Source organism: Megascapheus bottae, chromosome 18, assembly GCF_031878675.1.
Source record: "Megascapheus bottae isolate mThoBot1 chromosome 18, mThoBot2.hap1, whole genome shotgun sequence".
Taxonomy (NCBI): Eukaryota; Metazoa; Chordata; class Mammalia; order Rodentia; family Geomyidae; genus Megascapheus; species Megascapheus bottae.
Window position 1 is genome coordinate 6,283,100 of NC_143526.1, and position 13,578 is coordinate 6,296,677.

The 13,578-nt window shown below is 43.2% G+C and overlaps 1 protein-coding gene and 1 pseudogene across 2 annotated transcripts in view; one reads left to right on the forward strand and one right to left on the reverse strand.

Moving 5' to 3' along the window:
• The window catches only part of Osbpl10 (oxysterol binding protein like 10), a 230,601-nt gene that overhangs the window by 208,765 nt on the left and 8,258 nt on the right, over positions 1-13,578 (reverse strand). The gene's annotated exons all lie outside the window — the stretch shown is intronic.
• Positions 11,053-11,403, forward strand: LOC150050029 (signal recognition particle 14 kDa protein pseudogene; annotated as a pseudogene).

Below are 13,578 nucleotides of genomic sequence, written 5' to 3' on the forward strand. Positions count from 1 at the left end.
TGGTTGCTCACCACTATAAACCTAGCTAGCCGGGAAATGTATCTGAAGGATCTCAGTTCAAAGCCATCCCAGACACAAAATTCTTTAATTAACATATAGATATATATACATATATATACATATATATTCTTTAATTCTTTAATTAACATATACATATATATTTATAAGTGTGTATGTGTGTGTATTTGCCAGTCCTGTGGCTTGAACTCAGGGCCTAGGCACTGTTCTTGAGCTTTCTCAAGGCTGGTGCTCAACCATTTGAGCCACAGAACCACTTCTGGCTCTTTTTTTTTTTTTTTTTTTTTGCCAGTCCTGGGCTTGAGCTCAGGGCCTGAGCACTATCCTTGGACTTTCTCAAGGCTAGAGTTCTACCACTTGAACCTAAACACCACTTCCGGCTTTTTTCTATGTATGTGTTACCGAGGACTTGAACCCAGGTCTTTGTGCATGCTAGGCAAGCACTCTACCACTAAGCCAAACTCCCAGCCCCACTTGTGGCTTTTTCTGTGTATGTGGTACCAAGGAATCGAGTCCAGGGCATCATGCATGCTACGCAAGCACTCTACCACTGGGCTATGTTCCTGGTCCAGTTGATATGTGTGTGTATACATACAGACATATATGTATTTTTAAAGGCTTTAATGAAAATGATCACAGAGATGTACTAGGGAAGAGTGGTTCACCATGAAGCACTACACGGTAAGAACACATCACATGCCCTACACAGCCTTCCTGCTCTAACTAGCTTTTGTTCTCCTCAACTTCTAAGGAAAAAATATGGAGTACCATACCCAATTCTGGAATACACATTCATAAAGTTATGGGCTGCATGGTTAACTCCAGGAGTTGAAAGCTTTTTTGTTTGTTTGTTAGTGCCAATACTGGGGCTTGAACTCAGGCCCCAGGCATTGTACCTCAGTTGTTTGTTTGTTTGTTTGTTTTACAGGTCATGGGGCTTGAACTCTAGGCCTGGGCATTGTCCCTGAGCTCTTCAGCTCAAGGCTACCAACCTACCCCTTGAGCCACAGTGCCATTTCTATTTTCTAATGATTAACTGGAGAGTCTCGCGGTCTTTAGTGCCCAGGCTGGTTTTGAACCACGATACTCAGATCTCAGCCTCCTTAGTAGCTAGGATTACAGGCATGAGCCGCAGCACCCAGCAATGTACCTCAGCTTTTTCACACAAGGATGATACTCTGCCACTTCAACCACCCCTCTGTCTCCATCTTTTTGGTGGTCAACTGGAGAAATGAGTCTTTCTGTCTTCAAACCACATCTCAGCTACTTGAGTAGCAAGGATTACAGGTGGGAGCCACTGGCACCCATCTAACAGCCCACTTTTAAGGCATTAACAAAAGGATAAAACTAGAAACTCAAGAACTCCAAAAGCAAGCTACACTCACCAACACACAACCCTATTCCACCTTAAGTTCACAGCCTCATGAAGCAGAGGCCCCTCTGTAGACATCTAGCAACATTTACAAAGAATCACACAGTCACAGAGCCACCTGCACAGCCCCCAAAAGCTGAAGAGCAGAAAGGGCAAAGTAGGAAAAGAGGAATAGCAAGAAAGTCACCTAGTGCAGGCCTGAACTAACAAAGAGGTCTAGAGAGAAAGCTGCAAACACATATCCCTGAAACTGTCAAAGAGATTCTGACCAGGAAAAAAAAAGTCCTCCAAACACCACCCATTCACTCACAGGAGAGGCGCTGCCCTTGGGACACTACAAAATCACCAATTGAAACACGGCCAGCTGTGAGAGGGCCACAGTTGGAGAAGGAGGGAGCAGGAGACACAGAATAATGGTTATCTTGCAATGGAATGAGCTGGAACTAGTCTACCTTGAGGCAAAAGTCCTCCCTCAGTCATCTCATGCAAAAACCTGAGAGAGTAGATCTCCACATTTTTCCAAGAAACATAAAGAGGAAACAAATACTGGCTCCACAGCTTACTTGGTTGTGTAACATGCCAGTCAACGCCTCCGTTTCTTCATCTGCAGGAGTCCTATCTGCATCTGCTGAGGTTAAGTATAACTGTAAACAGAGGTTTGCAGGAGTTTATTCCCCACTCCCCATGAAAGTTCCTGAGTTTAAAAGCCAACGATTTGTCAAGTGGCTTCAGTTCAGGAAGTCCTGAGAGGCTAGGTTTCTTCTGCAGAGATGGCTTTCATACCAGTCACCTCATAATTCAAGATGGCTTCTGGACCAGAGATCATGTAAGTCTATATTCTAAGAGGAAAAGAAACAGAGACAGATAGACAGACAGATGTAGACCAAGGTCCAGAAAATTACTATGTGACAGGCCAGACACCTGAAATCCTAGCTACTCAGAAGGCTAAGATCTGAGAATCACAGTTTGCCAGGAGAGACAAACAAATCTGTGAGACTCTTATCTTTAATTAACCAGAAAAAGTGAGAAGCACGGTTATGTTTCAAGTGGGAGAGTACTAGATTTGAGAAAGAAAGCCAAGTGAGAGCTCAAGGCCCCAAGTTCAAACACCGGTACCTGCACAAAAAATAAAAAGCACTAAGGTATTAATTCTGCCTACCTCCAGAATATAATGTCATTGCCCTCCCTAGCTGCAAGGGGAAAGAAGGTTGTATTTTAGATGCTATGAATCCAACTAAACCCTGGATCTCTGTTACTGTCTAGAAGAGGGAGAAATAAAGCTTGTAAATAGTTCCAGGACCAGCATTCCACTTGCAGTGAGTTGATAGTTTATGTGCTGTGGTCTCAAGAGCCTAAGATAGCAGACTTTTAAACCAGTTTACCTTGTATAGTCTAATCTCTGTCCTATCCACCACTCCTGCTTTCCTGCCTCTAAACCACTATACTCACAAACCTCTAGGATGGGGGCAAGAAATGTCCCTGCCCCTTCCCTGAGACTGAGCTGCTCTCTCCTGCTGTTCTCTGCACATCCACCACTCTATAGGGAGCGAGCAACTCATATCCAGTGGGTGCTCTACCTGCCAGGGTTCCTGAACATTACACACTGCTTCAACAACCCAATGACATATACTGCGTGATCCTCTTGAGGCTAACTAGTTTGTCCAAAATCACACAGGCAGCACAGAGCAGAGCTGTTGGACCTCAGCCCATGTTAACTGCCATGCCAGACTGCCTTCACTTCTTGCAATGGGGTTTCTGTGTCAACATTTGGGGTTCTCACACCATCCCTGATGGCTAGGTGTGGCCCACTGCCTGCTCTATAAATAAACTCTTATTTGGCTGGGGTGCTGGCGGCTCACACCTGGAATCCTAGCTACTCAGGAAGTTAAGACCTGAGAATTGCACTCCAAAGCCAGCCCAAGCAGAAAAGTCTATGAGATTCTTATTTCCAACTAAGTAGCAAAAAACTGGAAGTGGACATGTGTCTGAGGTGGTAGAATGCCAATCCTGAGTGCAAAAGCTAAGCAAGAGTGTGAAGCTCAGAACTGTAGCCCCAGTACTGGCATAAAAATAAAATTTTATTGAAATATGGCCCTACCCACTTGTTTACAATGGGCAGGTTGCACAGTTGCCATGGAGACCACATTACACACACACACACACACACACACACACACACACACACACACACACACACACGCACGCACACACACACAGATTTACCTCCCAGTTTTAGGGCTGTCACCTCCCTAAAGCAGGGCCTGGCTTTGGGTCTCCTGTGTCTCTTCACATGGTGTATGTAAAATACACAAAACACACCCAACAACTATGATGTGGTATAAAAACCCTAGATCCATTACCTGAAAAGAGGAAAGGATTTGGAAAATGGTGCTTCCAGTTCATTCTGGACTTTTAAAGACTCCCATTTCTGTGCAGACAGCACTTAACAATGCAGAGGCAAAGAAACTATACTTGGTACACCTGCCTGCAGCTTGCTGGAGCTCTGACCAATCAATCATTATAGGAACACATAGCAGGGCTATATGTGTCACTTCATCCCCTCAACTCTCCTGGACATAGGCCCAGGAAGACCTCTCCCCTCAGCCCCAAGCCCCAGCCTCAGGATTCCTACAGGCCCCGGATTGGCCATTCAGATAAATACCAAGAACATTCCAGAGAAGAATAACTAAAAACTGATATGCGTTGCCTTTCAAAAAAATTTTAATATTCTCATCAATACACTTACAGAAAGGAACTAAACCACAGAAAAATATAAATAGCCTCCATAAAACCATAACACCAGAAAAAAAGTTATTTGTGGCTCGAAGACCTCCTCTGACCTTCAAGGAATAGACTTACAACAAAGGACTATGTCTAATGTTTCCTAATTTCATCCTTGTTATTGATATCATGGCACAAGGCACAAATCAACCACTTTCTTTCTGGGCTGTGACTATATTCAACCCAGTCTGGGTTATCAGAAATCAAATTCAGGACTGTTATCTTTGTAATTCTGTCTTGGCCTTGACCCAAATCACATCAAAAGGAGCCAGGGAGAACTACAAAAAGCCTCCTGCCTTTCCAGCACAATCGTTCCAATTCTTCTTCGCAAGCACAAAGGCATAAATGGCTTCTTCAAAGAGTCTAGACAACTGTCAATGAATGAGCTGATGGTGAGTGTCCCCAGGACAGCCACTAGCTGTGCAAATCCATCAGGTCCACTGGGTCTGGCTGCATGGGAAGAAAGGCCAAGACATACCTGAGAGCTTGCAAAAGCCAGGTCTAAAGCAACTCACCAACTCAATCCCTAGGTACCACAAAGTAACTCTGCGTTGGTCTGTCAAAAACACAAGACTCACCAGGTACTGGAGGCTCACACCTATAATCTTAGCTTTTTGGGAGGCTGAGATCTGAGGATTATGGTTCAAAGCATGCCAGGGTAGGAAAGTCCGTAAGACTCTTATCTCCAATTAACCTCCAGAAAACCAGAAGTAGAGCTGTGGTTCAAAGTAGTAGAGTAATGCCTTTGAATACAAAAGCTCAGTGCCAGCACCTAGGCCCTGAGCGCAAACCCCACTCAGAGCTATAACCTGTTGTGCAATGTGAGTCACTGCAGCCACCCTAGAAAAGGCTTGGGTACTTTCTACACAGGCCACATTAGGACCCAGAAACTCCAAAAGATTTACCCAAAAGAAATCAAAATATCTGTCTACATAAAGACTTGCACACAAAAACAGCTTTATTTTTAACATCCAAAAACTGGCAACACCCAGGTGTTTGTGTACAGGTGAATGCGTGCAAAACCACTCTACAACAAACAGAAAGGAATGACAAATTACTGAAGGACCAGGAACATAGAGGAATCTGAATACATATGCTGAACTAAAAGACTAAAAAAAAAAAATGATGCCCTGTGTATTTCCATTTAAGTGAAAGCCAAGAACAGAGAACTAATTCATAATAACAGAAATCAGAAAGGAATGGCAAGGAAAGAATTAGCAGCAAAGAAGCTTCCAAGAGTGGGAAAGGTAAAAATGTTCTATTCCAGTTAGAACAATGATTACATAGTATAAATAAACAGTTGTCAAAAGTGCACCAAGCAGAGGCAGGGAGTTTGGCCTAGTGGTAGAGTGCTTGCCTAGCGTGCACGAAGACCTAGGTTCAATTCCTCAGTACCATATACACAGAAAAAAGCCAGAAATGATGCTGTGGCTCAAGTGGTAGAGTTCTAGCCTTGAGAAAGCCCAAGGACCTAGACTGGCCAAAAAAAAAAAAAAAAAAAGAAGTGTGCCAAGCAGAATGTTCAAGACCTGTGCATTTATTACATGTTAATCATATCTTAAAAAAAAAAAAACCCTCAGGCTCACTAATGAGTCATTCTATTTTATGATGATAAAATGGAAAGCAGAGATTACAGAATCATTTCCAAATCGGATTGATAAACAGTACTTAAAGAAAGTTTGGCCAGGCATGGGTGACTTATGCCTATATGGCTTATACTACACAAGAGGCTGACATTTGAGGATCCCGGTTCAGGCAGGAAGGTCTTGTGAGAATCATCTCCAATTAACCACCAGAAAATTGGAATTTAAAGCTGTGACTTAAAACAAAAGAAGGGACAGAAACCAGGCCCTGAGTTCAAACCCCACACCAAAAAAAAAAAAAAAAAAAAAAAAGAAAGTCTATTTACCCATTACAGGAGATTAGATTTAACTTGCCTCTTCATATTACCCACCTTACATTTGCCCAAGGGGTCTGTCTAGCAGACACATGAAAAAATTCACCAACCTTTCCTAAGAAGTCCACCTACAGTTCTGACAGTGCTCAGGTCTTGAGCCCAAGCCCAGGACTGGCCAAAAAAAAAAAAAAGAGCTATACAATTTGTGGGGATGGGAGGGGAAAACTGATAGAGTGAGGAAAGGGGTGACATTGTCCAAAAAGAAATATACTCTTTACCTGATTTATGACTTATGTAACCGTAACCCCTCTAGACATCACCTTTGGAATAAAAAAATTAATTTAAAAGTCAAAAAACTATGAAAGGGGAGAGGGAAATTGGGATAAAAACATGAGAAGGGGTATCGATGTGTGAGAAATAATGCACCTTCTATCTGGCAAATATAACTGTAATCCTTCTATACATTAACATTTTTAAATTAAAAAAAAACTATGAAAATGTGACTTCATTAAAATTAACATAACAAGGCATTAGTAAGAGATGCAATGGTAAACATAAACCAAAGAAAGGCATCTGCCTTCTCTGTCCATATATGGCAGTGTGCACCAGTGTGTTAAAGGCCTTACACCAGAATACAGAAAGAGTATTTTTTTTTTTTTTGCCAGTCCTGGGCTTGGGCTCAGGACCTGAGCACTGTCCTTGGACTTTCTCAAGGCTTAGCACTCTACCACTTGAGCCTAAGCACCACTTCCAGCTTTTTTCAATGTATGTGGTACCAAGGAATCGAACCCGGGTCTTTGTGCATGCTAGGCAAGCACTCTACCACTAAGCCAAACTCCCGGCCCCAGAAAGAGTATATTAAAAGCCAGTAAGATGAAGGTAAACATCTATTACATAGGAAGACAAAGGACTCGACAGCGCTTTGTGATAAAAAAACACCTGAAATTTATTGTAGCCTAACCTCAAAGATTTCAGGCTAGTGAACTCTCTTGCCATAATAAAGCTTACCAGCCTTAATGAAGCAGAACAACATGGTGGAAAGGCATGGTGTCACAGAGCTGCTCACCCCAGTGTGGTCAGCTGCAGTGACAGAGAAGAGACTCTAAAGACAAAGCACTCAGGCCATGAGTGCGGCCTAATGGTGGAGTGCTTGCCTAGCATGCATGAAGCCCTGGGTTCAATTCCTTCATACCACATACCCAGAAAAAGCTGGAAATGGTGCTGTGGCGCAAGTGGTAGAGTGCTAGCCTTGAAAAAGCTCAAGGACAGTACCCAGGCCCTTTTTATTTTTGTGCTGGGACTGGGGCTTGAACTCAGAGATTTATACTCTACCTTTTTCACTGAAGGCTGGTGCTTTACTACTTGAATCATACCTTCCAGCTTATTAGTGCTCAACTCTCACATTTGTCTGCTCAGGCTCGCTTGGAAATGCAATCCTCATATCTCAGCTTCCTGAGTAGCTAGGATTAAATATGCCAGCCAAAGTGCTCAGCCAACATATCATTTAAAAACATACCTCTAGCCAGGCACCGACTCATACCTAGAATCCTAACTTCTTGGAAGTCTGAGATCTCAGAATCACAGTTCAAAGCCAGCCCAGGCAAGAAGGTCCTTGAGATACTTATCTCCAGTTTACCACCAGAAACAGAAGTGGCACTGGTTAAAAGTGATAAAATGGGGCTGCTTTAGGGTTGCTTAGAAGATTATCGTGTGTTTAGCTGGGCACCGGTGGTCCATGCCTGTAATCCTAGCTACTCAGGAGGCAGAGATCTGAGGATCAAGGTTCAAAGCCAGCACAAAAGGTCTTGAGACTCTTATCTACAATTAATCTCTAAAAAATGGGAAGTGGGACTTGGCTCAAGGGTAGGGTGGTAGCCTTGAGCTGTCGAGCTCAGGGGCAACACCCAGCCCCAGCGGTAGGGTGATAGCCTAGGTGATAGCCTTGAGCTGAAGAGCTCAGGGACAGCACCCAGTCCAAGTTCAAGCCCCGTGACCCCCTCCCCCCACACACACACACACAAAAAGGGCAGAAGAGCGCTAGCCTTAAACAAAAGAGCTCAAGGGACTGTACGTAGGCCCTGAGTTCAAGGCCCAGAACTGAACAAAAAAAAAGTCTTACTTCCTCCAGTAAACTACTTCCTCCAACTAGGCCCTACTTCCTTCCTAACAGCCAGTCAGCAATGAATTCATTAATGGATCTACCTATTGATGACCCTCCTAAAGATCTAATTACTTCTCAAATGCCCTTCAGCTCTTAACACAAGAACCTTCTGAGAGACAACTCAGTATCTAAACTGTAACATCCAAAACGTCCACTTCTAGATTAATACATGTACTGAAAAGCATATGTACATACTCAAAAACAATATGCCTAGAATGTTCCAGGCAGCACTATTAGTAAAGGCCCCAAACTGGGAAGTATTCAACCCAGAAGACTGGAGTATAGTCAGCATATTCAAATACACTCAACTACCAACAGCAGTAGAAAAAACAAACAACACCAAAAAAAAACCAGACCAAAGCCATCAATAGAATCATGGAGATCCCTTCCACACACGATGTTACTATTTCTCATCAGCTGGACAGGCATTTCTGTTCTTTCTGGATGAAACTGACTAGAGCAGCCTCTACCTGGAGTTGGGTAATTTCAGGCCCATGAACTGAACAGATCCCAAGGCTTGGAGGTCTGGGTCCTAAGAACTACAGGGCTAGACCTCCAAGTTCTAGAGGCCAATGACAACTCACAGCTGCAAGTGCTCAAGCCAGGAGCTTAATGCTCTGCACCTGCAGTAGGCCAGCAGTTAGAAATCAGACATCCATGCACCAGGCAATAGCCAGTATTAGCACTACCATGCCGTGGGTGTCAGGAATCTTGGCTCCTAATAGCAGCCAGTGTTAAAGCTCTTGAGACCCTCAGCTCTCAGCACTTGGGGGAACCTTGGTACTCCACAACTGTTGGGGACCCACAGTATCTCTCTCATATGGAAGGACTTGCTTAGTCCTTCCATATCTTTAATCAACTGCTCCCCAACATTTCTACTCCCTGTCACTGTCTGCAGCAGTTCAGCAGCCTCCTCACCACTCGGTTACCACAGCAGCTGCCTTACTCACTGCCACCAATAGCAGAGGCTGCTATTACCTGTACAGTCACCATCTCTTCTGAATACCGACTCTCCCCAGGTAAAGACCATAAGCAGGCAAAGTCCACACACGAGAAGCTTTTCATCTGGCCTAATGTTGCAACATTCTGGGAAGCACAAGAGAGTATTTAGGGATTGGCTCAGAAAGCAGGCTAAACACCCTAGTTACACAGCCAGAAAAGCAGAATGGTATAGGTATATGCAAATATGGCTTTGCAATTTGCACCAATCACAAACCTTACATAAGAACCAATCCAAGGCGTCAAATTGCACCAATCCCAAGTTTTCTGCTGAGCTACTCAACACAGTGCCTTTCCCCCACCCAACCCCTTGATCTGAGTGAGAAAAGCTGGAAGGTGTACAGGGTCACGTAGAGTTCACCAAAGCTTGTCTTGGAGTAATATCTTCCAAGATAAGTGTGTGTTACCTGGAGTAATCAGTCAAGGCCTCCAGAAGTGCACCTGTGCTTGCAGTGGTCCCCTGAAGCTATGGAATGTTCTCAGGTGATCATAAAGTTCAAAAATGCCTCAGGGCAATATGGGCAGTAACAAAAGGTGCTGCTTAGCTGGCAGTGCTCCCCCTCAAGGCTGCCAGGCAGAGGGAAAGACCTCTTGGCTGCCATTCAAGGGATCCTAAGATTCTCCAAGGACAATTTTGCTTGTTCACAGAAACAAACTGAAAAAGACAAAAGTAACTGAGGTAAGAGGGAGTGGCTTACATGAGGGGCATGGCATTAAGTGGGAGAGTGTCTGCCTAGCAAGGCCAAGGCTCTGAGTTCAAACACTGACACCCTCAAAAGTAAGTAAGTAAATAAATAAATAAAACAGGGCTGGGAAGGTAGCTTGATGGTAAAGTATTTGCCAAGCATGCATGAAGCCCTGGGTTTGATTCCTCAGTACCATATAAACAGAAAAGGCCACAAGTAGCGCAGGACTAGCCTTGAGCAAATGAAGCTCAGGATTAGTGTCCAGCCTGTGAGTTCAAGCCTCAGGACTAGCAAAATAAAAAAAAAATGAAACTATTCATTACAATGATGGAGATTTAAGGAAAGCTCAATGTAAAACTAATGCTTTTAGTGACTTTTAACAGGGTAGAAAATTAAATCGCTCATAACTTTATCAAGCCAGGAAAACCACACCACCATAACTATTTGGTATAAATCTCAAAACATACAATTTTTCACATATTTACAAAATGGAGAAGGTAGATCCTGTAAGGAATGGTTAATACAAAGCAGGTACTCAATAAGTATTTGAAAACATAAGTGAACACATCATATTCCACACTGTTTTGTAACCTAGTCAACCAGCCCTTTATTTTTACTGTCAATGAAGCAAGCCAGTGTCCTTAAAGGATTTTAGTGTTGTGCAGTCACAGAACAAACTGGCTGAGTCCGAAGCAAATGTGCAAAACCCCTCTTAAGCACATACAGGCAAGAACAGGAAGCCAGGAGGCAGTGAGTCCCAACCGAAGTACCACCAACAGCCTCTGAAAATAACGGAAGACTCAAAAAGCACTCATTATTCTTGTGTGGTTTTCAAAATTTAGTATATTACTTTGCAGGGGGAGGAGTAATAGGGATCAAACCCAGGGCCTGATACATGCAAGACAAATATAGCCTAAGTCCCATAGTGATTTTATTATTTTTAATGGAATAAGTAGCACCAAAATCAGCAAGTTTTAAAGTGGAATCTCAAAGTGTGTTGTTAATCTCAACCAAGTCAGTGGCCTGGCTGAGCACTAGTGACACATGCCTGTAAGCCTGGTTACTCAAGAGGCTTGAGATCTGAGGATCTCAATTAAAAGCCAGCCTGGAGCTAACTGGTAGGCCGAGGCACACCGTCATGGTGCTGTTAGAGAGCGAGCAGCTGCTGACAGAGCTGACCAGGCTGTTCCAGAAGTGCTGCCCATTGGGTAGCATGTTCATCACCTTGAAGAGGTATGGTGGTCAAACAAAATCCACTCCAAGGAAGGGTTCTGTGGAGGGTCTTGAACCCACAGAAAATAAGTGTCTGTTGAGAGCTACTGATCGAAGAAGGTCGGCACTGTGGTGAGCTCCAAAGAAGTGAAAGAAGTAAATACATTTCAGATGGCTTACTCAAACCTTCTCAGAGCTAACATGGATGGGCCGAAGAAGAGAGACAAGAAGAATAAGAGTAAGAAGGCCAAAACAGCCCAGTGAAGAGTACCAGACTCCCACCATCATCAGCTAATTACAGAATTGCTATTTTTCCTTTTTTAATTTTTGACTTTTCCTTTCTCCACCAGTAGCTATTCTCCAGGCAGACAGGGTTGTGATGTTTCCAGGGTCGTTGGTAGGAAGCCAGTGTGTTTGAGATCTGCATTGCACGGTTGTGTATTCCTGTTAAATTTCTCTGTGAAGAGCAATGTATCATTAAACCTGTCTAGTATGAAAAAAAAAAAAAAAAGCCAGCCTGGGCAGGAAAGTCCATGAGACTCTTCTATTAACTACCAAAATGGAGGTGTGACTCAAGTGGTATAGCACCAACCTTGAGTCAAAAAGCTAAATAAGAACATAAAACTCTGACTGAGTTCAAGCCCCAGTACCCAATACCACAAAGCAAGTCACTAGCAGCCCACTAATAGATGTGTTTATAATGCCCCGAATGTCAAGGTAGACATCACAGGAAAGCCAGACTTTGACAAACAGAGATAACAAAACAAGTGCTAAATATCCAAGAACATGGTGAAAAGGAGATACGGAGCCAAGAATTCAAATAATAATGGCTTATTCATGGTGGCACATGTCTAATTCTAGCTTTTAGGGAGGCAGGGGTCAGCAGCATTATGGATCAAGGCCAACGTGGACCAAAATTTAGCAAGACCCAATATAAACAAACATGCTAGACCTGATTGTTTCCTACTATGTAGGAGGTATAAGTAAAAAGATCACCATTAGAAGCAAAAGAAGATAGGTACAAATTAAATGTAGGTCTGCCTACAAAGTTCAAGTCCCTGAGTTCAAAACCCAATACTGGCAATAACAAACGGATTACTAATCATGTAGGACTATATTGTTGTTAATCTTGCTACTATTGTTAATATAATATACTAGTATTAATAAATTATATATACCTTTAATAACAATAATAAAAATGTTACCCAAGTAGAATAAAAACCTGGTTTGATTTCTTCCAGGTCATACTCATTTTTCTTATCATACAACTTATTAGTTATGTGGGTTTCCCCTCCCAAACACAGCCTGAAATTTGGCCCCCTATGTGATAGTGTGGAGAGGAGGTGGCACAATGTTTAGGTTGTGGTCACAAAGGCTCTGCTCTCATGAAAGATTACTGTTGTGCTCCAGCAATGAGATTTCCTCTTGAGGTAGCCAGTCTTGCTCTCTCATGAAACCAAATCAGCTACTTCAAGCTCAGCATGTTAAAAGCCAGGCCCCCTCACGGCCCCTTGAGTTTTGATTTTTGGTTTTTTGTTTTTTTGCCAGTCCTGGCATGAACACTGTCCTTGGACTTTCTCAAGGCTAGAGCTCTACCACTTGAGCCTCAGCACCACTTCTGGCTTTTTTTCTATATGTGGTACCGAGGAATCGAACCCGGGTCTTCATGCATGCTAGGGAAGCACTTTAACCACTAGGCCAAACTCCCGCCCCTCCCCTTGAGTTTTTTCTCTCCCACATATACCTGACTGCCCTTCCCTTATCTACTATATTCACAGAACCTCACTAAATGTAGCCTCTGATCTCAAACTCCATACCTCTAGAATTTGGAGCCAAACAAACTTCTTTTCTTTATACATTCCTTAGTCTCTAGTATTTTTGTTACAACAACCACAGATGAAGACACTTATTGAATGAGACTTTGGTCTCAACAGCAGTAGCCAATATAAACAACATTCTCAGTTCTCAGGGAGCCTGCATTCCAAAGTGGAGAGGCAAAATGATAAAACAGGGAGCCAGCCAGATGGCACCGTAACAGGGAGAAGAGTGTAATGTGGAAGAAAAGCCAATCAGAAGCTAGGGAAAAAGGAATATAGGACTGTTCAGTTCTAAGTCTTAAAACAATCCCTTCGGCCAGGTGTCAATATCTCCGGCCCATAGTACTAGCCACTTAAGAGGCTGAGATCTGAGGGTTACAGTTCAAAATCAGCCCTGGCAGAAAAGTCTGTGAGACTCTTATCTCCAATTATCACCAAAAAAAGCCACAAGTGGACCTGGAGCTCAAGTAGTAGATTGCTAACCTTGAGCCAAAAAGCTCAGGAACAGTGCCCAGGCTATGAGTTCAAGTCCCAGTACTGGAACAAAACAAAAACAAAATGACTCGGGTGATGCAGTGTTTATCTAATATCCATAAGACCCTGGATCCATCCCCTAGCACCACAAAACTCTACAA